Source organism: Ptychodera flava, chromosome 20 (assembly GCF_041260155.1).
Source record: "Ptychodera flava strain L36383 chromosome 20, AS_Pfla_20210202, whole genome shotgun sequence".
Taxonomy (NCBI): domain Eukaryota; kingdom Metazoa; phylum Hemichordata; class Enteropneusta; family Ptychoderidae; genus Ptychodera; species Ptychodera flava.
The window spans coordinates 7,247,204-7,274,499 of NC_091947.1; the positions used below are offsets into that span (position 1 = coordinate 7,247,204).

Sequence of the window (27,296 nt, forward strand, 5' to 3'; positions counted from 1 at the left end):
CATCATCATCATCATCATCATCATCGATCATCATCATCATCATCATCATCATCATCATCATCATCATCATCATCATCATCATCATCATCATCATCATCATCATCATCATCATCATCATCATCACTATCATCGATCATCATCATCACAAATGCTATCACAATTATTATCATCATCATCATCATCCATTGTTGTGTTCCTATAGAAACAAAATCGACAAAAATACTGCCGGCAAGGGAACTGTTTTGGCCTGCTAATAGATTTCATGGATCATGACGAGTTTGTTCGTGGTCGGTTTTGATGTGGAATAACAGAAACATAGCTGAAACGTCCTCAGAAAACACAAGGCATTAAAGAACTGCATGTTGTTGTTGTTTCGTCTTAAGTTGTTTTACTTGATTCACAAACATACTAAAGATTACAAGCGAATAACAGCTGGCATGCGTACAATGTGCAAATAGTATGAAGTATGTTTTGTCGGACTGACTCGCGCCTCCGAGCTCCGTAGTTATTTTCCACGTTGGAAGTTCAATGAAAAAATGTTGACATATTCCTTTAAGCCAAGGACCAATCCTATGATCATTTGCATTTTGACGTGACAAGTTTTTCGTCCACTGATACTGTTTTCATTGCAATATGCACGTAGGTACGCAATGGGTATAGCAGTCAGTAGTCTTGGAAATGATCATACACTGACACCAGTTTTTGAAATGTTTCAGTTATTATGGTGCAATCCACAACAGTTGTACATTAACATGAAATGTAGGCAAACAATGATGCATTCTTTCGATATGCTTATTACACAGGATGGTATTGTCGATTCTTGGGAAAACAGAAGGCCACTTCAGATTATACACCTGATGTTTTTGACTGGATACACTTTGAACGTTAGGTACAAATATTTTGGTTGAAGGTGAAGGGTGTGTGTAATAGATCATGATAGCGCTAGAATACCAACAATCAGCAATTTACACCGAGTGTCGAATCTAGGCAGGAAACACCCAAGGCTATCCGACAATCTGTCACGCTTTCCACTGTATTGCGTGGTTAAGAACCACACGAGTTACCGATGCGAATGTTAAGTGTTACTTAGTCTGAGCGTCGACATAGTTACCACGGCCCTGAGGGCAAATGCGAGGATGCAGTGCGTATGAAAAGTTTTTAATGTGCAGAACCGTGATCGGGACAACAAATTACGACTATCGATGGTCGCAACTTGGCTCTAATTCCCCCCTTGTGTGAGCTACAGAGGTAAATTGGTTGTCAAATCTTCCACATTGAAAGGAATTCGCGAAGTAAGCAGAGGACGGGTACTACATAATACAAGAGATTTGTGCAACACCGGTGCAGACGATGACGAAATTAGATGACCATACAAATCTCATACTACTCCCTTCTTGCCGATTACTACAGTTTATTCGCAGGAGCATATTGGGTTAACTTACACAAATAGGTAATTAAGCCGATGCTTCATTTTAACAAAATATCACGTCATGTTTGTGGTTTCCCGGTGTTACTGCGCTAAATCCCGTTGTATTTATTCACGTGTAAAATTCCATTGGTTCCCACGGGATATCTTCCTCTCATAAGAAGAAATTAATTGTAAAATGATAGCATCTGTCGCCAAACCAATAACATTTGCTGTTTGTCTAAGTAGGCTTAAAGTAATTCGACTCCAATGGCAGCATGTACATGGTTGTCAGGTCACTCATAACAAGTGTTAACGCCACATGTTCGTGTTTTTAGGAGTATCGAAAATATGAAAATTGAGAAAAACGGTTCCGAATCTACACTTGCCTGACACAGAGAAATAAATCTGACATGATGTTGATGCTGCGGACGATACTCTGCAGGATCGTTGAAACACCTCGGCGTTTGTTTTGTTTCGTTTTTGTTTTTCGACATTGGAAGCAATGCCACGTGCAATATATAAGATGGCGTGAGAGTCATCTATCAATAGGAAGACAGCGAAAATGTCTCGGCTTACCTGCCTTGTGCGTTGCTATTATGTGTGGAAGCTTGCCACCAACGCCTCGTCGCGTGAACAAAATGCGAGTGGAGCAACGGCGTTGGCAATAGTCATGAGAGAACATGTGCATAATTTATTAATGTTTTGCAGAAAGTCACGCGAAACGTGGCGTCTAGTAAAGTTGCGGGTTTTGAATAACCAAATTTTCGCCGTCCTGGTTTTAAATATTACAGACATTAAACTCAGAATAAGCCCAAGTGCACTTCATGTATTTTTTATGTCTAGCTGACTTTTCTTACGTTAATCGATTCAAACCCACACATATACACGTCAGATGCTTGTATTTCTTTAATTGTTTATGAACGCCTATTCTGTAGCAGAAGCAGTACACTTCCCGTGATTGGCTGTCGGTCTCAAAGTGAAGCTAAGACACTCTCCAAAGAGCTTCTCTCAAACCTCAGCGCGACCGATGTTGTAAATCCCTTTTCCTCGGGGCAGGTACTCAGAATCAAGTGTGTCACATTCGTAGCACCGGATCAGGTCGTCATGTTGTCAATATGCCTGTTACGATGTTCTCTGATATTTCGTCAAATATACATTATAATGACGAGCTTCAAAATTTCGCGTGATATATTACATTTATAGCCTACGATGGACTCATTGTTAATGGTCAACGTATTGGGAAACCTAATTTACATACCGTGCAATGAAATCGTGCAACAAGAGAAATGGTGTAACGATAAAAAACATAACTTTCTTTCCATTGATAAAAAAACAGTAGTTTGCCAGTAGTGAAGATACTCCTTGAAACATGCATGTCCTTATCCTTAAAACGATGACGTTACGGTATCTCGTGAAAGGTAGTCATACGACTCGCAATCTATGTGAAAGTAAAGTGTAACAGAAGATACCATTGAGACGAAACAAAAAAGCGGCGATACTGGGGAAAACTGCAAAATTGAAATGGTCGTGTTGTAATATCGATCTCACTCACCGAACTGAGAGAATTGCCAGGTAATCAACCCATCATTGTAAAGGAACGCGGAACTAAATATAGCCAACCAATTTCCGACTGATACGGCTTCGCCCCCCAGAGCTGTTGTAAACCAACACGTCAGGACAAACTGCAGAAGATGCGCTGCCTTAGATTAATCATTCAGTGCGTTGCCAGTATCCTGCGCCTTAAATTGGGATGATTAGTCGTTTAATAACACAACGAGGAAATCATGAAAATGAACATGGTATATTAAAGCGATCACACATCTTCGAGTGCACGCAAGCAGCCACACATTAGATGGGCTAAATGAGTTCTCATACCTCATCGGCTTTAATCTGCCTTATGATTGCGTATATTTGCGAATCGATGTCACGGATAAATGGATAGCTAAAGAATTTCCCTTGGATCCTTTAAATGAGCTATTTCTGTATTTTGACAGTTTACGCATACTTTAACCTCACGTCTTGCTGTCAACTAGTAAAGGGTCATCTCAGGGTTAGTTTTCCGCATCAAACCTAAACAAGCATAATCAAGCACAAATATAAACATAGTCAATATTCACAAGAGGTGGCCCTTCAAACATGAATATAATTCTTGTTGATTTTCATGAGGTGGTCGCTTTTTGAAGTGGGTTAAAACATTTATGAAGTGCAGGTGACAATAAAAGGGCGCATTTTCCTCCCTTGGAAAACTGCAACGAAAGTCAGATTTCACGCAGACATGTCAAATTCTAGATGACATCCCAGCTTCCGTTTTTTAGAAATTAATGGAATTTGTGTATACAAAGCCAAAATAATGTTTGGAAACGTATGTTGAAGTGAACTCTCATTCTTGTATTCAGTTTTGGATGATTGATATGCGTGGCTAACGGTGGCCATAAACTTTGAAACCAATTTCATGGTTTGGGGATGTAAACAAATCAACGGCACTGTGATCGAGTTGAATTGTCGTAACTGTGACGGGTAAAGCTTATTGATTTATCTAGTTTACTTATAACGAGAACGCGCAAACTTGAATTTAAATTTGCGGTAAAGTGTGTGGTAAAGAGAGGCTTTAATCTTCAAAACGTTTAAAATGGCGAATGTGCCTTGACATAGTTAAAGGAAGAGTAAGGTTGACCTTGTGTACATAAATATCAAAAAGATAAAATATCTCTCTCTCTCTCTCTCTCTCTCTCTCTCTCTCTCTCTCTCTCTCTCTCTCTCTCTCTCTCTCTGACACAAAATAAAAGTTGGCTTTGCAGGTAATGAAATCACAACAAGGAGAAATATGAAAACGTTCCAATTTTTGCTAATCTAAAAGCCATATCTATCCAAGTTTTGGCATAAGATATTCCTTTGGTCGCTGTAGTTTACTCTCAGCTGACTAATATGAATTACATGTCATTCAGCATTCGATTACATTGTTTTAAAATTGTAAAGTTTGTACAGGCCTAGTGTTTTTGCGGGGACTTAACCTTTCATTGACCCTTCATTGTACGTATGGACATGAGAGCGATCGGTAGCACACAGATTATTCATTCATTTGGCATTTGAAAATTGCTGTATCTCATGCAGCTATGAATATTGAGGACATTTCTCGGAAAAGCACTCATTGTATCTTTGAAATTCAAAATTCATAATCTAATAGCTGTATATGAGGTGCCGTCATCTTTTCCGTCTGTGAGTGATTACGCATGTAATTTCTCCATTCCCCGTTTAATACGGGGTCTTATTTCTAGCGACTTCTCTTCTTTAATTATATTTCAATGAAATATTGCGCTGACCTCTGTAAAAGATGGCTTCTCAGCAGAGTAATAACAATAATGGAATAGGCGATGCTAAAAGGTGCAATAACATAGGTTAGTAATTGCACTTAAGGGACGGGTCTTTGCCATGCCTCAACGCTTTGCATTTGTGAATACACTGGTATGGATCCCCCCAACACAATATCAATCGACGTGGGGCAGTATAGAAAATTCTGTTTTATGCTAAGCCAAAGGAAATATGATATTTGATCTTTGATAATGGGCAGATCAGATGGATCTCGGTGTTTTGCGTCATGGTTTTTCAGAGATATATGAATTTAAGGTCGCCCAGTTCTCCAGGATAATGTTCGGTGAAAAATTGAGGGCAATTTTAGAGAATGTATGCCAGGTTGGATTTACTGGAAAGCTTTTTGACTTCACCACAGGATACCATTCCAAATTGTTAAAGTGGCATTAAGACTTCTCCGTCGCCTAAATATATATAAACCCAATACCGCTGAGAGAAATTATCGTTGGCAATTTCCAGAGGGTTTCATGGCATACTTGTAAATTAAATTGGCAGCAAGAGTAATCTGAAGACTTGGGAGAGTATAGTGACATCAGTGCACCTATTTCATTAATCCAGAAATGAGGTGGCAGATATGGTTCACTGTCGTCACAGCGGGTCGATTCACACCTTGTTATCCTCGACCCAGGAATAAGAAAATGCTCGAAGTTTGTAGCGGCACCTTAGGATGGATAAAGGATTAATCGGCGAAACTTGCTGCGGAGTGTCGAATATATATATATATATATATATATATATATAATATATATATATATATATATATATATATATATATATATATATATATATATATATGTGTGTGTGTGTGTGTGTGTGTGTGTTGTGTGTGTGTGTGTGTGTGTATATATACACAAAATGTATACAATGTGCCCTCCCGGTTATCACCATTACTGTTGCACCATTTCACCAAGTGTATCATATAATATAGAGCCTAGTTAAACATTTGTCCACTGTTGAAAGGAAAGAAACATGCAACAAACACTGCTCCAGTTTGTAAACATCTGGAATACGTCCCAAAAATGAAATGCAGATGTTACAGAAAGGTGCATTTTAGGAAGGGTTGTGTTAGCAATTATATTAGCAATGTAACGTACGGTTTATCACTTAAAGTTTGACAGTATTACCTGACAGAACAATGTGTCCAAAATAGATAGATTTTGTGCCATCTGTTACTATAGATGAAATTATACGAGCACGTTTCCGGACTACAAATGTCGTTTAACTTTAAAGTCGTGTTACGCCACGGATGTGTAGGACCTACAGTGTAGTTAATTTGTCATTTATCAGCAAGTCAACCCGGCGTGCAACTTTATCAGGCGAGAGAAATTTGAAATATTATGATATTAAGGTGGAATGTAGGTCACTGGGGAAGAAGTCATCCTCAAATTGAAGACATTTTATGCAGATGGTGACCATGCATAATTGGGCAACTTAATTAGCATATTTCATGACAAACTACACGACAGTCTGCCTTGCTTCAAAAAATATTCAAAAATGTTCCTCAGTACTTCCATATTGGGTTGCTCTCTAACAATCAAGAAGAATGCAGCCACATGATCGCCAAAATTAGTTGCAACACTTAGTTGACTTTACAGTCGAAGACTTGTGCAAAAGTGTCAGAAAAGTTAAAAAATTGCCAATTACGATGCTAGATGGATAGATTAGAATATAAGGTGTTCGTAAAAGGTGACAAGGTAAGAAAGGTGCTGTCCGCGGGGTTATGGGGATGACGCCGCTATATGTACACGTGTCAAAGAGTTTTGATATATTCGTATCTTTCTCCTGATTTCATGATTTAATATTACGCCAAAAATTAGAAATCTTTCTTTCATCGATTAAGAGAATGTTCCCTCATAATTGGAAAAGCAGCACCGCATACAAATCAGTCAATTAGTAGTCTTGCTGTAGCGATGATACACAATAATGACAATTCGAATTATCCAGCAAACTGGATGAGTACGATCTACTACCTCCATGGCAGGAATCATGCAGTAAATCGCTCTCTCTCTCTCTCTCTCTCTCTCTCTCTCTTCTCTCTCTCTCTCTCTCTCTCTCTCTCTCTCTCTCTCTCTCTCTCTCTCTCTCTCTCTCTCTCTCTCTCTCTCTCTCTCTCTCTCTCTCTCTCTCTCGTCCTTTGTTGCCATTTTCTGTTGTTGTGCACAAGACCGGCTGGCGTGGCTTTCAAGTAAGCAGAGCGTATATATATTGCTTGCCTTGCAGATATTGGACGTTGGCATGAATAGTATTGCTCACAATCAGTTAACTTCATGCCTAGATTTTTCCTTTGATGCGTTTGTAGTCGGCGTAACACCAAGCTGTGAGACAGCTCCATAAAACCCTGTTTTGATGCGAAATTTTGACAAAAATACGAAAACCCCGACAGCCCATGCCCCGCATTTTGCATTTGAACACTAAATGCGAGGATAATGTTCAACTTAAGTTGTTGCTGAACTAACATATGTCGGTCAAGCATCTAAGAATAGTAAATTAGAGCTCAAGCTACATGCTATGTAAAACAAGTTATTCAGTTAGGCCGATAACTATTGCGAATTCGTGGGCAAGCTTCTTGCAGTGGTAGTGGACAGGCAGCAAACGAGTTCACACTGTCTAGCCATCACTTTGATGTTAAACTTCTTGCAGTCTTTTTTCCCAAGTTATTACCTATAGTGGTCGATTTGTCGTCAGCTCACCACACATGGACAATAGGTGGTCAGTTCTCGGGGAGTTAGTATCCCATATAGCCACGCTGGGTCCATTGCTTGTCTAATCAGTAGTCGTGAAGCTAGTGTTGGTTGTAAAGTCGTAAAACCACTAGCAGTTGCCTAGCTGATATTGGTATAGTAAGTCACTTTCAAACAACTATAGTTGTCATCAGGCTTATATTGGTACAGTAGTTAGTAAGCGATATGCATACTTGAAGTGGATCGGCGTAATCTTGGCTATCGGTGACGTCAGCTTGTCAATGAGCAGAAAGGGACAAAGCTGCCGTCTTTCAGCATTATTTTTGTCAATTATGAATCACTAAAGAAGTCACTTATAATGGTCTGAGTATTGAAATACGCCTAGAGGACAGCCAGCAAAGCATTTAAGTCTTAGCATTTCTTGCAGATTAAAGAACAGATTAAATAAAGAAACAATAGATGCTAACAAATACCGTGCCCAGCGAGTCAACAATGTGAGACATTCCATCGGTCAATTGTAGCCATAGCATGTGACTTAGTGTTAGTACTTTGACATTTAAGGCCCTTGAAAATGTGATACACTGGAGTAAAAACGAATATTCTGTGATATTTCAAAACTGGGATTACTTTAATCTCCTCCGCGGACGGTTTGTTGCACATTTGATCCGATTTTGGACAATTCAGATCATGTGTTTTTGAAAGAAACGGCTTTACTTAATTTTCACCCCACAAAAAGAGCAGCCGACAACGAATGTGCTCATATCAACACTGTACTCTGTAGACTTATTCTACACTGAAGCGAAGAGAGCGCCTTCACAATTGTCCGTACTACATCATGTTTTGACTATTGAACCAATAATTTTGTTCAATGTTTAAAATTACTAGAGCAGTTGCTACCAAAACACTGCTGATGTATCCATTTGCTACTTACCTGTAAGGTACAATACAGAGACAGATCCAGTGAACGGATGAAGAGTATGACCAAGCACCACTCACAAAAACACATACACCGTAAGCGACAGCGTTCGTCGTTTTCCTGTTTAATTCACATTTGCTTCTCCATGGTCCAGGGCAACTAAGTCTCGCTGTCGCACAACGTCGTGGTAAAAATGGGGATTTTCTGTGCTTTATGGTATTATAATAGGCCTCGCCCTCTATATTTGTTATTTTCCTCTAAAACCCATGAATAAATCATATTACAGTCAGCGCGTCGCCATTCACCACTTCATTATATGATGCTCTCCGTTAAATTTCCGAACTTTTGGAATACAATACAACAACTGTCCATTCTTTTAATTTATTGTTGTATCTTGTTTCGAAACGTAGAACTTGACCATAGAGAAATGGCCAAAATTTTGTATCGTTAAGTATCTATAAAGATATATATTTTTTCCAATTGAAGGTCAGTCTGGCAGAATAAATCGGTTTGCGATCCCCTTGCTTTATTTGTGAGCATACTTGTAATTGGACATTAAAGTTACATTATTCTGGGGAAAAAAGTTCCTATGCTGACTGTATCTTTGTGAGCAACACACTATCGGCGAGATGAACAACACGGTACTACTTGAATCATACTGTTGATGTCAATTTCTTTCTGAGTGCAAGATATTAAATATTTACACGAGTAATCGGACAAATATGCATTAGATGGAATTGAGTTGTCATGGTTTGTCCAGTGTAGGCGGACGATCAGTACAAGAGTGACGTTGAAAGCAGGTGGAGGCGACGTCTTCGCGATCACACCTCCCGGGAGTATTGCTTCAGCTTCCATTTATATCGTTCCTATTTATACTCAGGTTCTAACACTAATTAACTCTTGTGGAAAATGAACATTTTAATTCGGTTTTGTCTCCGTACGCAAGTGTTTATGTCAATTGAAACGTTACGGTGTCCGTTGGGTGTGATATCGTGACAATCCATTCATCCGAGAAATACTCGTGACTGACTTACTGCAGGTTATTATTTTGAAACACATGATGCAAAGCTGTTGAATTTTAAGGTTTCGCGGAAATGTAATCATGCCTACAGCCTTGTATAGTGGGCGATATACAAATATACATGCGCAAGTATTGGGAAAATGTATAAGGAGAATATGTGCGCTAAAACCTGACTAAGAAGGGTATGTAAAGTCCACTGGCAATTCTCTCTTAAAGGAAAAGTTTCATTTCACCCTCAATGGTGTGTTTATTGATACAGCATAGAAACTTCAAGTGTGCTTCTTGAACACATCGTTTGTAACATAAGGCAAACATTCTCCCGAGCAATAACTGTTCAAGCAGCTGTGAGAGTTGCCCTGGCAGTTCAGTCGCAGAAATAGCATTTTTCAACATTACAGAGACGGAGTCTGTCCTTGTCCTTAACTACAGTCAAGCTGACACAGGGTCATCTGAACACGTTAGCGACATCTAACTGCATGCTATTTAAACGTGCAAAGCATGTCAGGCCATGACATCGCCGATGAGTGTACACGACTGGCTACCCGAGAAACTGAGAATAATAACCGATATCAAACATTATTGTTGACTTTGAGAATGAAGAGATTAGCATTGAGCGGTTAGAAATATGTTAACGGTAGTCGTGTTATCTATACATGACTTATAAACTAAAATCTGGGCCTTTGAAACTAGGCAAAAAGGATATCAAAGCCATCGACCTCGAATCCGATTTCGATTAAACCGGCATATATTGACATATAAAGTATAAACACGTTTTTTATAAATAGACTGGCATCGTTGAAAGCCATTTTTTGCAGTGGCGCCAGAGGGAATCTTTTTTCTATTGGTTTAAGATGCGAAAATATGGTTGCAGGAGACGCATATTTTTCGTCTCTTCGAAGAATGGAATTACAACCAGACGACAATCGTGCACACCTTTGTCAGTACCACATATGGCTGCGCTTTACAACATCGTGGGATTGATACTGTAGTCATTGAAAACGTTCATATGAATAGCTGTTTGTTCGTGCAAACTTCTCGGGAGAAACGGGACACAGCTTGTAGGACAGTTACTTTGTTAAGAGGAGGCAGAGCCATTGAAGTACCGAGGTGAGCGCCGTCGGTGCAGTTCTGCCAGCGGTGTATGCGGAATCACGTTTTATATCGAAGTATCTAGAATCATTATTGTGATCGGTTAGGTTGTCAGATGCGATATGATAGATGTAGGCCTAATACTAATCCCTACAAAACATTGAAACAGAATCTTCCTGATAGTAATCACTGTTTTGTTTGCTATTCAGAACGAGTATACCGCACCAAGCCACGATGCTAGCAGGCCTAGAGGCAGTTAAAGGAAGTATCCCTTACCTGTATGTGTGTGTTCATTTGGCCAGATGTCTAAAGATCATATGACCGAAAAGAAAGTCGAGGACCTTCATAAAATGGAGCCGACTCCATGGTGAGGTGAGATGCGTTGTCTAAGCTCGGACGAATCGCTAGTATTAACAAATGGATTTCGTCGTCACGTCGGTTGTCTCAGGATATTATTTACATACCAACAACGAATCAAAAGGCGACTCATAGGCTTGCGAAGAAAGCAAACTTCATCCGTAACAACGTTAAAATCGAAAAAAAGATTGCGAGTTCATATTGACATATGTATCATTCTATTCGTTTGGTACAGCCGTCTAGATAATTATTATATTTTAAAAGTAGGGCAAAGGAACTCAGAGTATGTCTGTAACGTCAGATATGACTGTCCCACATGCCGCTTCCGAACAAGATCGCCCCTGGGTGCCATCCCTGAGAGCTCATCTCCCCCATCAAGAAAATTTCAATTATTGCGAGACACCAGAACAGCGTGTAGAGAATGTGTATGTTATTACAGTAAAGTAAACATAACCATCACAACATTCAACTTAATTTGATTCGGGCATGACCTACGCCTGTACACGCGCCAGGTGTCTTGATGTTCTTTTGTTTTCATGGCAGGAGAAAATACCATGGCAGAAAGCAGTAGTTTATTTCTTCCGCGATGGCCAAGTGCTATCCTCAACCAGATATAAACTGAAATTGTTCACCTATTTCAGTATATATTGCAGCTGTATATGAATTTAAACATTTGCCACATGTTTGCAACTTATGATCGACATAATGCAAAATATTCACCTGAAATTAATTACAAGGTCAATAAGTATATAAATATGAAATCAGCTGAAATAAAAATGCTAACTTTCTTTGACTGCTGTTATTGTATTATCATTTTAATTGCCTTTTGTCAAGTCCTTCAAGCTATACATGCCAAACTGTGAATGGTCATTAGATATACAAATTATGAATTAGCTGACATGAAAAATATCTTTCACTTATACAACATAATTGTCTCATCAATAACATAGCAAGTTTCATAAACTCTTTTAGGGTTCTTCCAGTCTTATATCTCTAATTGGGAAAGTTAGTTAAATATGCAAATTGCAAGTTTTGTCAACTTTGGTCATGTCAATCCAGATATATCCCTTATAAGAAAAGTTCGTTAAATATGCAAATTAGTAATAACTTTATCTTAAACTGCTAAAACAATTTTCATGACTGTCATAAGTATCTCAAATATACATAGCAAGTTTCGTCAACTTTGATCATGTCAATCCAGATATATACCCCTAATTTGAAAAGTTCGTTCAATATGCAAATTAGTGATCAGCTGAAGTGAAAATGTTCGATGACTTTCAATATTATTTTAACCTAGTATCACCAATGAACATAGCATGTTTCACCAACTTTGATCAATTTAATCCAGGTGTATATCCCTAATTAAGAAAGTTCATAAAATGTGCAAATTTGGATTTAGCTTAAGTAAAAATGCTTAATGATTTTCAGTGATGTTATATCAGTGTATCTCAAATATACATAGCAAGTTTCGTCAACTTTGGTCAAGTCAATCAAGATATATAACCCTTATTAGGAAAGTTTATTGAATATGCAAATTAGGAATTGGCTGAAGTAAAATGCTTAATGACGTCACTTTCAAAAATGTTAAATCATAGTATATTCAATATACATACCATGTTTCGTCAATTTTAATTGAGTCAATTCAGATGTAACACTAATTAGGAAAGTTTATTAAATATGCAAATTAGCAATAAACTGTCATGTCACACCTTTATGTCTTTCATGGCGGTTAAGTCCTTGTGTGACTAAGATTTGTAGCAAATCTCATCCAGCTCTGTGCAGCCGTTGTCATTGTATGTCTGTTTTTACCAAAATCATTAATTATGCAAATGAGCATGAAATATGCAAACCACCCATCACAAACACCACATCTTGCCATTCTCAAACACTATCTATGTACCAAATGTGATTCTCATCCGATGAGCTGTTCTTGAGATATCGGGCACACAGATACACACACACACACACAGACACACAGACAGACACCGCAGCTTACGTGTGTGAACACGTGAGCTTAAAATAGCTTTTAAAAAATTAGTACGCTTGAAACATTTTGTATTTTGAAGACTTCTCCATGCAATTTAACAAAATACATAGGAAACATATTTTGCTAATTACGTATACAATATCACTGTTTTAGTAATGAGTGAAAACCTAGAAGCCGCTTTAATACAGGAGAAATCAGCATTGACGGATCTAACATTCATTATTGTGTCAAGCGAAAACAGGAAACCGCTTTGATTATGCCTCTTCTTATGAAACATACATCTACCAATTGACATTTTAAATGCGCCATCATCCAGCCAAGTGGCTGCGACCGATGTGATAAACACGTATTGCTGAAAATAGAAGAAATCGAATCGATCAACATGGCGTTCGATGTGAGTGCAACGTGATATAGCTACTTGAGAGAACACACGTTCACCGATACATAACTGGTGAGTCTGTAAAGAAAATATTACGGCTGAATTTGTGGATTAAACTTTCATTTTGATCTAAATGTAGGCAACTTCGCTGGAAGTACGACCTAAATCAGCGTGCCTTCAATTATGAGGTTTTTTTGGGGGTGGAGAAAAAAACCACTTATTTACTTACAGGACGTGGTTATGTTTCGCAGTTAGTTGCTATGAGAAAATATGTTTTGTCAAACATAGAACATTAAAATGGTATTTGTATTAAAATGACTCAATGTGTCGAATTGATGATACATATTTCATGAAAATATAGGTAAACATAGCTGGAAATTTCGAAGTTCATGACATCATTTTGCCAAATTAAGATGATAAAGGATAAATGCGAAGCAAACATCGGATAGTGAAGCGTTGTATCATTATCAACACGTCTTTTACGTCTCCAATTATGAAACTATCCTGGCACGCGCTTCGGAGGACGAATGTCTTCAATCAAATGAACAAACGGGCATCGCAGACTGTATTATGAAAGTGCTAAACCTTTACGAGCTCAAGCAATTGAATATCAAAATTTGAGAGATCACGGTAGAGACGGGGTACTTTTCTCCTGATGTGAATTTACAACCCACTTTTTTATTTTTTAAATTAGACGACATGCGATGTTGAAAGGTGACTGACGATTCCCAATTTATCTCTTAATGACCCACACTCGTTCATAAAAGGATCTAAACCATTGTTAAGTGAAAATGTGGAATTATAGATCTCCATAAATCCAACCACTGAACCTGGGATCTTTTTAAAGAACATTATCGTCTTACATCGATGAATAAAGAGCGATGGGTCAGAAACAGATACCATAACTTACTTAAATTATCTATACAGGAGAGAGACATCATTGATGACCACTCAAAGAGGTCTGAAGATGATATCTGCGTGAAAATGATATCCTCACATTCTCAACGACAGGTTACTTGTAGAAATAACAAAATCACTGGCCATTTTCTATGATACTAAATCGGGAAAAAGTAAATGGCTATAGAATTAAATTCGAAAGAATTTTTTTGGCTCAATTTCTTCGACAAAAAAAGTCAGTATGCTTGAAAATGTCACTTACATATTTGAGTGATAAATGAACAGTAACAGTGCACAAATGTGCTCTTTTATTTGCGTTCAAAGGCCTCCGGCCCATATGCGAAGGGGGTACAATGGCTGGTATATTACATGAAAAAAAAGTATACAGAGCTAGCTATCTGAAGTTTTAAGTAGATTACTACAAAAAAGTACTATTCTGGCTACAACTGCCTTCAGAAATTACAATTAGAGCTAGTTTCCGTTCTAATTTTGAAAGCTTGAAATACAAATTGACAAATCTTAAGTGTTATTTCTATATCTGAAATATTCATTAGAGTCTGGAATTTACAAAAGTTTGGTTCTCGAATAAATGCACTTGGCAGATATTTATCTCGTAATTCATTATATAAAGGACATACTAAAAGAAAATGATACTCGTCTTCCACGTCACCCTGCTTACAAAAATTACAAAATCTGGCTGATGATTCAATGTTTTTGTGTCTACCATCTTCAATAGCTAGTGGAAGTACAGAACACCGAAACCGTGCAAACATTTGCATAACTCTCCAGTTACAATTTGACAACATATATTTTTCTGGTTCAAGTAGAGTTTTAAAGCAATTGTAAGTTCTTAATTTTGGTTTACCCATAGCATTAGCTTTCCATTGTTGTTTTAAAATATCTGAAACACGTGTTTTGAAAGCTGATATAAAACTTAGCGTACTGCCAACTTCTTGGGTAAGCCATACATGACCGAACCCATAGGAAAACAAAATGTGTTTTACAGAAGTTGGTGATAAATGAACAGCCTTAGCCGAAAATAGCTAATGAGAATAAAAGACGTCTTGTCTGAGAAGATTTAAAATTCAAAGTACGTGAAGAGATTTTGACGGAATATTTCTTTTCCAATCTTGAAGATCACATTGCAAATTGCTAATATTGACTTAAGATGTTGCTATTTCTTGGAATTTAACTTTTAACCTTAGTAGGGGTGTTACCAAGCTGCCCTGGAGACAAGCCAGGAAGGTCATGATGGTGACTTTGCAGGTAGGCATAAAATATACAACCGGCAAGTTCAGCATTTAAAATCACTTTCTGCCACATCTCAGGTTTTGGAATACATTACACGAAATTCAAAGAGAGGCCGATGTGACCCTGAAGTAGACAGATGATATAAAAACATGATGGGGAGAGATGACAGTGGCATTGGGGCGATAAGGTAATTTTCATTAATGTTCCCATGAGCTTCGTCAGAAGGGCTGGGGATCTTGAAAATTCCAGATCTCAATAGAAGGATTTCCAATATATCTCTGAATAGACCTTGCACACGATCGTCCTGATATTTCGTTTTAGAAATGTATGAATTTCATGGTAGCTTTATCATATGGTGTAATACATTTACGCGAGAGACAACTTGGGCGAGGAAGACAATGCAGGTGCATCCAACGAAGCTGTTGGTGCAAAAAGGTGTTCGAGCTCAGCCTTTCAGAGGGCGGACAATTTTAAAACAATCAGTGGGCGGGAAGAAACGGTCAGTTAGTATAGTGTGCTGGGAAGAAATTTCAGTTTTTACAGTGGGCAGGGAGAGAATTTCTGGCTATTGGTACCGAAAATAGGTAGATAGGGAGATAATGTTGTTGTTGATAAACCTTCAGGGAAGATTAGGCCCCAAACTAAGTGGCGAGCAATGTTCTAAGTTGAAATGATAGGTATACACGGGAATATTTACATCTGGTGGGCTGGAGGGAACTCTCAGTGGTGGGGAGAGGGCAGTGGGGAGCTCGAACTGTTCTTGGAGTGGGCAGACCATAGATAATCGAGGGCATTATAATTCAGTGGAGGGCATGTTTTGCGCATATTGTGGTAAGAGGGCAGTTATGAACAGCATCACTTTACCCTCTAATTTATAAGGTCGGCGTAAAAAATATGTGAAATCAGTATAACAGGGTAAGAAACACGTTTTGATAATTTTGAACAACTGACTGAGTTAGCCAGTTGGCTGCACCTGACTATGTGTCCGTGGTGTTCTTAGTAATGTTCGTTCTATTGGCAGAAACCTTATCCAAAAGACGATCGGTGAGGCATTTTACGGAACCTGGTAATGAGATACCGTATACACGCATTTTCTGTTTTCAATCAAGGAAAAATAATGCGAAATTTTAGGAAAAAGAATAATCTCATTACTCTTCACCCGTGAATCAATAACTATGAGAACCATTAGAACACAAAATCATGAAACGGCCGTTCCGAAACATACTCGTTCGAGCTAATGTAATATGGTCCGTTGTACGGAAGAATTCAGAGAAAAAATACAGACCGATTCTTCCATGCAGCCAGGAAAGAGATACAATTTGTAGTCCATTGGTATTGTCCTATTAGACTAATCTATGAATCAATTCGACATTGTTGTGGCCCAATAGTATCATAGTCATGACGATAAACAAGTATGTATTTAATTTTCGAAGATTAAAACGTTCTTTCTTCATTTTGCGTGCGGGGACTGCACTGCTTTTTGTATTTTCAAGTCGAATATGATTTATGTGAAAAACTAGTAACAAATGTTACAATTCAAGAGTGTGTGCAATTTACCGAGTATAAAAGGTAGAAAGGCTTTGGAAACCCACGTCACGAAAGAATCACTTAGAATAATCACGTTATTCTTGAGCATTTAACGATCTGCAAAACTGCCATCCGAATGCTTATTTCTAGGAACGCAGACTAAGCTGTCAAAAACAGACTTGTCAATCCCAGAATTCGCCAGGCATTTCCCGCAAAAAAAAAAATTGTACTATTGACAAATAATGTGGACCACAGATACATTGTTTCAAAGACTCGGTATTTTTGCTGTCAGAATATTTCATCTAAATTGAAGAAATCCTTTATCGGTATTCTTCCCCAAAGGCAATCTGAAAATGACTTAAGATCTACACCGCTCAGTATGGCCACTCTTTCCTTTCCATAAAACAAAGTCATGCGGTGTCGGCTAGAGTCAATTGAAAAAGTAAACACATTCGATATTATAAAATGCCCTCAATTCGTATTTACCATGACACTGTGATCGATATCAACCGTAAGTCTGATACGGGATATCAGAATACACAACTTGGCAATTTCCTTCCAGAATATTATTCATTCTTAATTTTGCGATACGAAATGCTTTCCTCCGAATGTAATACTTTTGTAATAAGCGGCTTGCCATTGAATGTAGTAAGTCCTCTTCTGTTCTCGTTGCCTGTCCGTACAAAAGCGAAACGAACGGACGCACTTTGGTGTGTTTACACGACGGCTACCCATATCGTAATGTTTTTGCGGCTCATACATAGAAAGTTTGTTCGTGAAATCGAGGGAAATGAGCGGTTTTGTTGGTGTCTTCTGTGCGTCAACAAGCGTGGATGTTGTCGATATTTGGCGCGGATGCCGGTAGATTTTGTACGCAGATTTTGAACGCAGATTCGATATTGTAGATAATTGGTTGTGCTACGTTATAAAGTATTTTGATTGCGTATTTATAATGATTAATGAGCGTAACTAGTAAAGTCTTAGTATACATCAACTTAGTGGATAGGGAACACAATTAATCATTGAATTCTCGATAAAAATTGGTCTAAAAGCTTACATTTTAACGGATATAAGGATAGTCTCATGTAATGAGAAAAATCTTAACTGCGTATCTAAAACAATTTATACAGCGGTGTTGTATGATATTCATGCAAGTCGCCTATAATGTTACCGTAAGATTCGGCTGATTTTTTGTGAATGTCAATCTTTTCATGACGGACTCCTCGCCGCTAGGATCCCGTACAAGAAGACATATGGTAGGCGAACCTTGGCTTATACATGAAAAACTTCATAGGCGAACCGTCACAAATAAATGATTCATACGTACGTATTTATGCGCATAATTCAGGTGAACATGCATTCATTTATGCATGCATGGATCAATACATGCGAGTACTTCTGTCTGTCTGTCTGTCTGTCTGTCTGTCTGTCTGTCTGTCTGTCTGTCTGTCTGTATGTATGTATGTATGTATGTATGTATGTATGTATGTATGTATGTATGTATGTATGTATGTATGTATGTATGTATGTATGTATGTATGTATGTATGTATGTATGTATGTATGTATGTATGTATGTATGTATGTGCCTACTTCTAGGACATAAATTCCTGTCATCATGCGATAATTCGACGTGACAGTAGAGAGTGTATGACCACTTGGCAGGCATTAAGTATAAGAGAGATCGCACGTCAGCAATATTTAATCGTCTGAGCTGAAGACTATTCGATAAAAAAGTGCTGTGTGGATCTCATTTCCCAACACTTAAACTTCGTCGAGCTTATTTCCGCTGTTGTTAACTTGGAACATTACTCGTAGCTGGCATGATATTCGTCTTTACGTGACTAACTTGGTGTTCCTTCATAAACAGAATTATTAAACATAGTAGCCCCATCGTTTTAAATTGTCACTGAATACCTGCACACATTTTCATGGCACGCAGAGACCTTCATATTTACAAACGCATGTTCTAACATACGGATATCAGTACACACATACAGACTTAGCCAAATGTGACATCATATGTTAAATATTATGTGCACGTAAGAATGTACATTTGCGTCAAATAGCTCCAGCTTTTGTGAAAAAGGTTCGTTTATAGAAAGCTTGTGTTTGTAAACTTAATCTAAAAATTCATTTATTTTACCCCGATCTATATAATCGACGGCCCGACTGCTGAAAGATGACAATACAGACCTTACTATGAATAAAAGATTGTTCGAGACTGCTGGCATTCATAGCGTCGCAATGATAACATATGGGTCTGATGTGCCGTGAATCATAAGTAGTACGTCCTTACCCACACGAGTTCTTTGAATTTTCAAAAAAATAAATGTCAGCCTTTCAGGGTTGCTCTATGGCTTCACTTGATTGCGATGGGGAAATTAGACTGCAGGGCGTCGTTTGAAACGTCGACTCCTACGATATCAATGTGATGTACAATAAAATGACAGCGCGTTCAAACGTGCCACTGCCATGACCTTGATTCGACCTTAAATGGGAGACAGAATTCTCTTTCATGTAAAGGTCATACTTCCACCTTAACTGAAGATGTCTGGAGGATGAACGGAGGTAAACCAAAGTGAAGGATTTGTTTGAATCTATTTTCAAAGAATGAAGGGTATGGATGGCCAAATTTATGTTGGCGTTTGTCTGTTGGCGTGATTGGTGTGATCATGCAGGATTTTCACAAGACTGTTATGAAACTCAGAATAAATGAACAACAATTTACTGTACATTGTTCATTTCCATCTGTGTTCATTTTTCTAAAACCACAGCACCTTCAGTTTTGCAACCAGAATGGTCCATCATGACCCTGAACTCTCTCAGATAGGGTCAGGTTACACGATCCGAGGCTGGAAATTGAGGTCAATTTTATAGTTACAGGTCAGCATCCACTCAAATATTTTTCTTAGTCTATTAGTAAAAGATGGAAAATTGTTTCAATGTTGTGAAATGGTTTAAGATCGACAGCAAGTACTATTCTGTCACCTTTGGAAAATCATGCCTTGACATGGATGTTACTTTGATTGCAGTCCTTTGGTACTTTATGTCTCTCTCAGAAGGATAAACAATGACTAGAAGCGGATTACAAATGTATTTATGACAAAATAAAATTTCCTCACATTACCTTTTCGTGAGAAGATTTAGCTCAGAAAGTTTACAAATTCACAAAACGACATTTTTCCCTTATAAATCAAGGCTCGATTCATAGGACTAGACTCCATGTTAACCGCTGTCGCCCCAAACGTCGTAGAAGATTATTTCTATGGTGTTTGGCGTACTCCGCATACATCACAGGTAATGTGCGTTTAATCTTCACTAGCTGTAATGGTCACAAATGTGCTCACAAGCCAATGATCCGTGCCTCAGTCGTTCAATGACCGCGTGATTTTTACGACAAGCGACATAAATCCCGTGATTAAAAAAGCGTACCTTACCTGGCATAGACCCCGACAATAAAGAGTCTCCAATGATCAGGACGGCATGATTTCGCCGCGACCACACGACGCTGCCGCCATTCTTGTCACGCAGTGAGGGGAATGACCTGGCGACGGTAGAAGAATATCGTCACCAGCTTCAAACCCTTTCTAGCCGTCTTTCACCTTCTGACGTCAAGAAATGAAATGTCTCTAGATGTACATCATTTAATCCACAGAAACTGCAGGGCACTTGTAGCTGCCTTTAGCGCTTAAATTATGCAAAGGGGCACCCGTGTATTACCCTTTAACATGTAAGTACCATCGACTGAACACATATCAAAGTCTTGTACAAGACGACGTGAAGTAAATGTCATGTCAATTATTGAAATTAATGTAAATTCCCGCAGTGTTTTGATATTTATAATTTTTACATGTCCCGCTGAAAAGTCTATTCGTGCAGTGTCATGCGCACACGTAATGACAAACACAAAGTTGGTGCCGAGTAGCTGTCATTGAAGTTGTGTTACTGAGGATAATATTCAAATAGAAAACTGAAAGAAGGCTGCTTCCTGTTCGGCATTTTGATTATTTTAGTACTTCGATTATACATTCAGCTCAAGCAGTCTCAACTTAAAATTGTGATAGGTCATCTCGGCAACATGGACTGGGATGTTGCGTCGTCAATAATGAAGGAGAACGAATGATTGCGCCTAATAACTGGGGAAAAAACATTGGAGGCAAGGTTTCAATTCTCTCCCTGTCTGTCTCTATGTCTGACTGTCTATCTATCTCTGAATGAGTATTGTGCACATCTGTTCAACCACTGGCGAATCGGTCCTCTAATGTTTACTCCATGCAACTCATACAGATATAAAACTGACTGGTTCTAAAAAACCTTGTGATGGATAGATGGATGGATGGATGGATGGATGGTCAGATAGATAGATAGATAGATAGATAGATAGATAGATAGATAGATAGATAGATAGATAGATAGATTGGTAGATTGGATGGTAATTTAGTCTATTGATACGCGTAGAAACGCGTAGAAGACTGTCCTCTTCAAAATTTTGAAAGCGAACGCTATTTTCATTAGGTTGGTTCTGAACAAAGTTAAAAACAAGTGGGGTACTCTACAGCAGTAAGCAGGGGATGGTTCCAACTCAATGTTTATTGCCTAAATGTCGATTTGTTCTACTTTATAGAATACCGTACAGTTAACGCCTACGTTTATGGAAACAGTCCAAAAACTTAGTATCTGGATTTAACAAATGAGGAAAAAGCAGTACACGAAAACACTTCCTCTTGGCATTTTCAGTAAACATATTTCTATGTCCAGTGTGCCACGCAAAAAAGGATGCAATGTTTAAAAGTTCAAGGAAATGACTATTTCAACCGATATTGAGTCGGATATTTTGACAATGTTACCACTTAATTAGCGCTGGTGCAGCCATGAATAATGATCCCCCATGCTGAGCCATACGCGAGATTTACGCATTGAATTCCAAAGTCTCAAATACCCAGATAAATGGTGTCACATGGCGTTATCGGAAGCGATACTTAATAACACAGGCAAGTGAGACTCTCACACTCAAACAATAATCCAGAGTAAAGTAATAAATCGCTATACAAAACCGACATGAAAGGCATTATTACCTGTGCAAAGAAAGATGTAATGAGTACGCTTCGTGCGGACTCGAATCGTGAGTTTACATTTGGCGGATTTTCGAGCAGAAGGGAGACGCACGCGTGTGTCTGGTGCCGGGGTATACAACGAGCAGCTGCTAAGAATTCTTGGAAATGTGGACAAAGTTTACCAGTAAAAAGAAAAGTACACCTGAATTACAAAGCCAGCCGACTCAATAGCTGAAAGGAATAACGAATCTGAATAAAGCTGAGAGGCGAGGTCTTCAAACATGTGAGTTGTTGATGGAAAGATAATTATTATTACTCGTGCAAGCTGCATCTGTTAAATGCACGTAGGCGCTAAAAAGAGCGCTATCAATGAACAAACACTCTCTTCAATTTGTCGACATTGTTCTGCACCTGTCCATAGTTTAAGTTTTATCCATAATCAACATAAAAGACGTGTGTACGACCGTACAAAGTATTTACAAGAAGGCTAAACTAATTCACTTCGGAGATCTTATAAATGTAATCTAACAAACACAACACGCGGATAGCGATCACACCTTTTTAATGGAAAAATATTGGAAGACATTTTCTTTTGTGATTATGTCGCCAAAATATACCCACCGGGTATTGCATACAATTTTTCAGTAGTTCTCAATGAAATGGATCGTTTCTTCGTGGTTCTACTGTAATAGTTAGTAAATTACTTCGGCGTTAAAAGGAATTCTGAAACCAAGGGGCTTCTCAAGTGCCCCCAAAGGAGGGAAACGCGCCATCCATCATCATCTGTCGTCGCTTTTTTCACACTTCATATCATAAGACGGCAAGTCTTTTTTAACTTTCTCACGGAATCGGCCGCCGTATCTTTTTTGGCTTGCTTCAGAGCGTGTCTGCAAAATTGTGCTCAAGTCTACGGAGACGAGGTTTGAGAAATGTACCTTGGTGCCATCTGGGTATACTTTGTATTGCTCTGTGTCCATTAGTAATTTTATTGTTTGACCTTTAGGAAGCATATAGAATCTAATAATGTATTGGTACACTAAAAGGCCAGGGGGTATGCAGATATGTGCTTCAAATTACCCTCAAAGATGTCGTTTGCGAGGTAAATGTTGCATTCCTTTATGTTTCATTCGCTTCTCCGACAAATGGAAAACAACTGAGTGATTTAGCAATATTCCCATGTATGTTACCACGTGCATACAAGTATGACGCTCGACTGTTTTGAAATATTTATAAAAGCTTATAAAGATGCATTAACTGCATCCATGCAGTGGTCTTGATCATCGCTTATGTCTACAGAACCCATCTGAATTCATTCAAAATGCAAAAAATTGCCCAGTCATAACAAAGCAATTGATAACTTCTGTGATTCTCAATGATGTTGTGGAACAAATGAAATCCATTCCGAGCTAAATGTTTTTGGTGTATTTTTATTTCAAATTTTGAAACGCATGACTTTTCATCGATGCTGTAACTTTGCCGCATCCGATGACAAGTGGGTTCTTTTTTTGGGGGGGGGGGGGCAAAGGCAGAACGCGAAAATACCCCAAACAACTGGAAAAGCTTATCCTTGATAGGCTGCTCCTCCATAATACTTGTGAATCATTCCATGCAATCAGTGATCTTAACACTTGAAATAAGGAAGCTATTGTTTGAAGTGTGTAACAGAAGTGTCCGTAATAACTTGGCACATGTCTCTGCTTAAATCATACATGTATGGCCATTTTACATGCTTATAAACGGATAACATACAACTCCCGTCAAAATGAGACATTCACTTTCAGAAAGTTCATGGATGTAAATCCTGACGATCGTTGAAGCAGAGCTGGCCTTGTGAACGACCTTAAACCGTTACATTAGGTAAACAATCTGTAAGTACTGGCGTGCTGAAGGTGGGAAAAGTAATTACAAACAGTGGTTTTGTCCGACATACGTCGTTCTAAAAGTCCCAAAGTACGTACATCGGTCTCGCGCTCGGCAGCACGTAAAACTGCCGTCTAACAGGTCAATAAATGCACCTCGCATAAAATTGCCTGATGGGGTAAGGCATGTGAAACGCGACATGAAACCTATTTTGCTAACAGTGGTTCACGATATAGGCACAAGACAAGGTCGGGCCAAGTTTACATCTGATGAAATGGAAAGTGCGCTTGTGTCAATACACGTATGGTGCTCACATGAGATATATCATTTCTCCATCCATGATTTAAAGTTGACGTGTACATGGAATGTGCCAATCACTCCGAGATTATGAGCGTGTGATGAATTTATACGAAGCCTCTTTGTTAGTCGAACCTTGTGAACATGTACAGGCACACGTAGGTTATTAAATGAAATTCAAATTTGACGATGTTACATATTTGTACGTGAGAGATGTTTCCATGGCAACATGCAATTGAATATTTCTGTTGTATGGAAGGTGCGCCATAAAATGTCTCATTATTCATCTACAAAACCTCTTCAACTTCCAGCACCCCATATTCGACCATAAAAGGCCAATTGCGGCAGATTTAGTAGAGTAAAATCATTTGTAGCATGCATGTGTATAGGAATACTGTCACGGTAATTGTGTTGTACCAGAGAAAGAGAAATAATCATAGTTTCAGCATCACCGTATTATTTGAGTTAACAAGCACTTTGAAAATACATATTGTGAACGTTCGCTCGTACTCTGCTTAAGGAAACTTTCAAATTCTATTTTATGATCCGAAATTAAGATCAGGGGTCAAGATTTCAAGCTGACCACCATTCTCTGTGTTACCTCTCGTCTGCATAAAGGTTAAGTTTCGATTTGTGTGTTGGAAACAAGAGAATAAACGCTAAAATTTTCTCGACATGGTACAAAATGAGTCCGTAAGCGATGTTCATATGCGAAGGATTGTGAAATTTTGAGAGCCCTAACAAAAAGGAGTTTCGTTTTGCCGCCACGGATTCGACCTTGATGCTTAATAAAAAATCCATGACCAGACGCATAAAACCCATGTGACGATTACGTCGATCTCTGCTGTTATTGTAGAGACTTTCTAATAAATTTGCCGCTTGGAGTTTAGTAGAGTCTTCGGAACACGATGTTCGAAATCATTCTGAGTATTTCATCGGCGAGCGAAACGCTAACGAGCTAAACGAATTTCGGTAATGTTTACGGCCATACTGTGTGGCCATACTGTGTATGTGTGCGCATGCGCTTATGCATGTAACCATGCTCACATTGATGATGCTCAAAATGAAGTGAAAACTATGGTAAGTGAAAATCGCCCATCTTTCGTCATGTCTCGTTCACGAAAAAGGATATCACAATATTGCTCTCCCACTGAATTATTCTGCCCTCTGATCTATATACCATCCATGATTCACAGTCCAAACAGCCACAAAGTAAGAAAACTGTAGAAATTGTCATGCTGAGGAACAAAAAGCTAAGCTACATTTCTTCTCATACAAAACTGTTCAACTTCGTACTATTGTACATGTGACAGCGTATCTAATATGAAAGTTTATTCGCGATAACCTTCATTTACTGAGATATTACCTAGATGTCACTGCGATATATTTTGTTATTTATCAAACATTGACTGAAATTTTTCTTCAATCACTTTCATGTTGATGTTTTTGTAGCCGATCGGAAGAAATTTTGTGTCAAAATAGGTTGCCCATTGGCCTAGCTATAAGTTGAAAATAGAGAAACGAGAAATGTATTTCTGAACAGACAAAATATCAGCGTCACTTCCCACGCATGCGTCGACTCGGTTTCAATGCTTATCCGAAAATCCTCTAAACTGGTCTTAGATTTATTCCATTCAACTAAAAATCTCTTATCCTATTTAGTGATTATATAGCTCCTATCATCGATTTTAATTGCTGTCCAACGGTCAAGAATAGCACACGTCTATTTTAGGCGAGCCCCATTACTTCTGCTATTTGACGTGGGAAGGTTTTACGATATGATCTGGCATTATCCCGGTATATCGTTTCATCTAATTTCACGTATCAGCCGTGTAAACCATCGACGGGTTCGGATTGAGGTCGCTGTACATCATTGAAGATGTACGCGGTCAATTTACTCTCTAGGGCACAGAGAAAAAAAGAATCTCGTTCAAGTATTTTACTGTTTACTCTCACGGCGATAGTGGATGATAGCAATCACGGCAGAACAAACACTGCAGATATGAGAGAATATCTTAATTAGATTACTGATCAGTGAGTTATTGCAGCGCTTGGCAGTGGTCATGCATCGACAAATACAAGTTAACACTGTTTACAGTCAGTCCGTCTGCCTGTCGGAAGAACATCATCGATTCCTTACATATAATCGCATCTCCGATTCTATAGAGCAGATCTCTCGTACTGTGTAGATTTTCCGTGCAATTCAGAAAACATATACCTCTTTCAGTCGGCTGGACCCACAATATAAATGTTGTAACCGAGCCATTGATCATCAATGTAAACTGACCAGGGGAAATATCACTGGAAATCAAAGTAATATATCAAAGTGTGGCAGTGGTCGAACGAATAACGCCAAAATGATAGTTTGCTGGTGAGTTTACATCATCACATTGTGCAATTAGCTAACATCTAAGTTATTCGTAGTCACGTGCTAGACACACACTAAATACTTCGCGCATAAAATGTAAATGAAAACTGCGTGCTATTCAATAAAATCGTCCTCAGTGTAAGTAAATCGACGCGTGTGCAGTGGATTCCTATTATGTCGGAATACCTCTCCGCTTCCGCACTCATTGTTCCTTTCGGTTGAAGCAAGTGCCATTCATAGACCATCAACCCTTATGAGCAACGAGTCTTCACCATGGTAACCGCATGGAGGTAATCAGCTCTCTCACATTCAAGTTTATGAAAGACCGGTGGAACGCACCCGACAGTTGGCAGATGTTATAGAATTATTCCGATATTTCACCTCGTCATTAGAAACTAAAGCCACGGTGTCTGTTTGTTTGTTTGTTTGTTTGTTCCTTGGTGTGATACTTTTCTCCGATATGTAACCATTTTGTAATATCCTAAAGGTGAGGAAGCCAAGATATTAAGTGTACGATAACAAACACGAGCGAATTAAAATTGTCTCATAGACATACAAATTACAACCATACGTTTATATTTGACATTACAGACATTAAAAGTATAAAATGTTCTCTAGTAAGTTATCAGTGTTATTAGACTGTCCAGCGTCTTCTGCAGTTGTCATCATGATTATGTTAACTATGTTCCTTATTCCAAAACAACATACAACTGGTCTTCAATTGACTATCGTAGTTACAACAACGAGAAAGTTATGGAAAAATGTCTCATGGCTATGCACTCATACACACACACGTATATGTATGTATGTATGTATGTGTGTATGTATGTATG

The 27,296-nt window shown here is 38.5% G+C and overlaps 1 protein-coding gene across 2 annotated transcripts in view; it reads right to left on the reverse strand.

Annotated features, from left to right (window-relative positions):
* LOC139119892 (probable G-protein coupled receptor No18) overlaps window positions 1–27,296 on the reverse strand; it is a 120,035-nt gene that overhangs the window by 44,578 nt on the left and 48,161 nt on the right. The window contains exon 1 of one of the 2 annotated variants that reach the window (XM_070683835.1): window positions 1,985–2,054. The exons of the other annotated variant lie outside the window; for it this stretch is intronic. The gene's annotated coding sequence lies outside the window, so the exon portion shown is untranslated. Of the gene's footprint in view, window positions 1–1,984; window positions 2,055–27,296 lie in introns of those variants that run through there. 2 annotated transcript variants of the gene reach the window in all.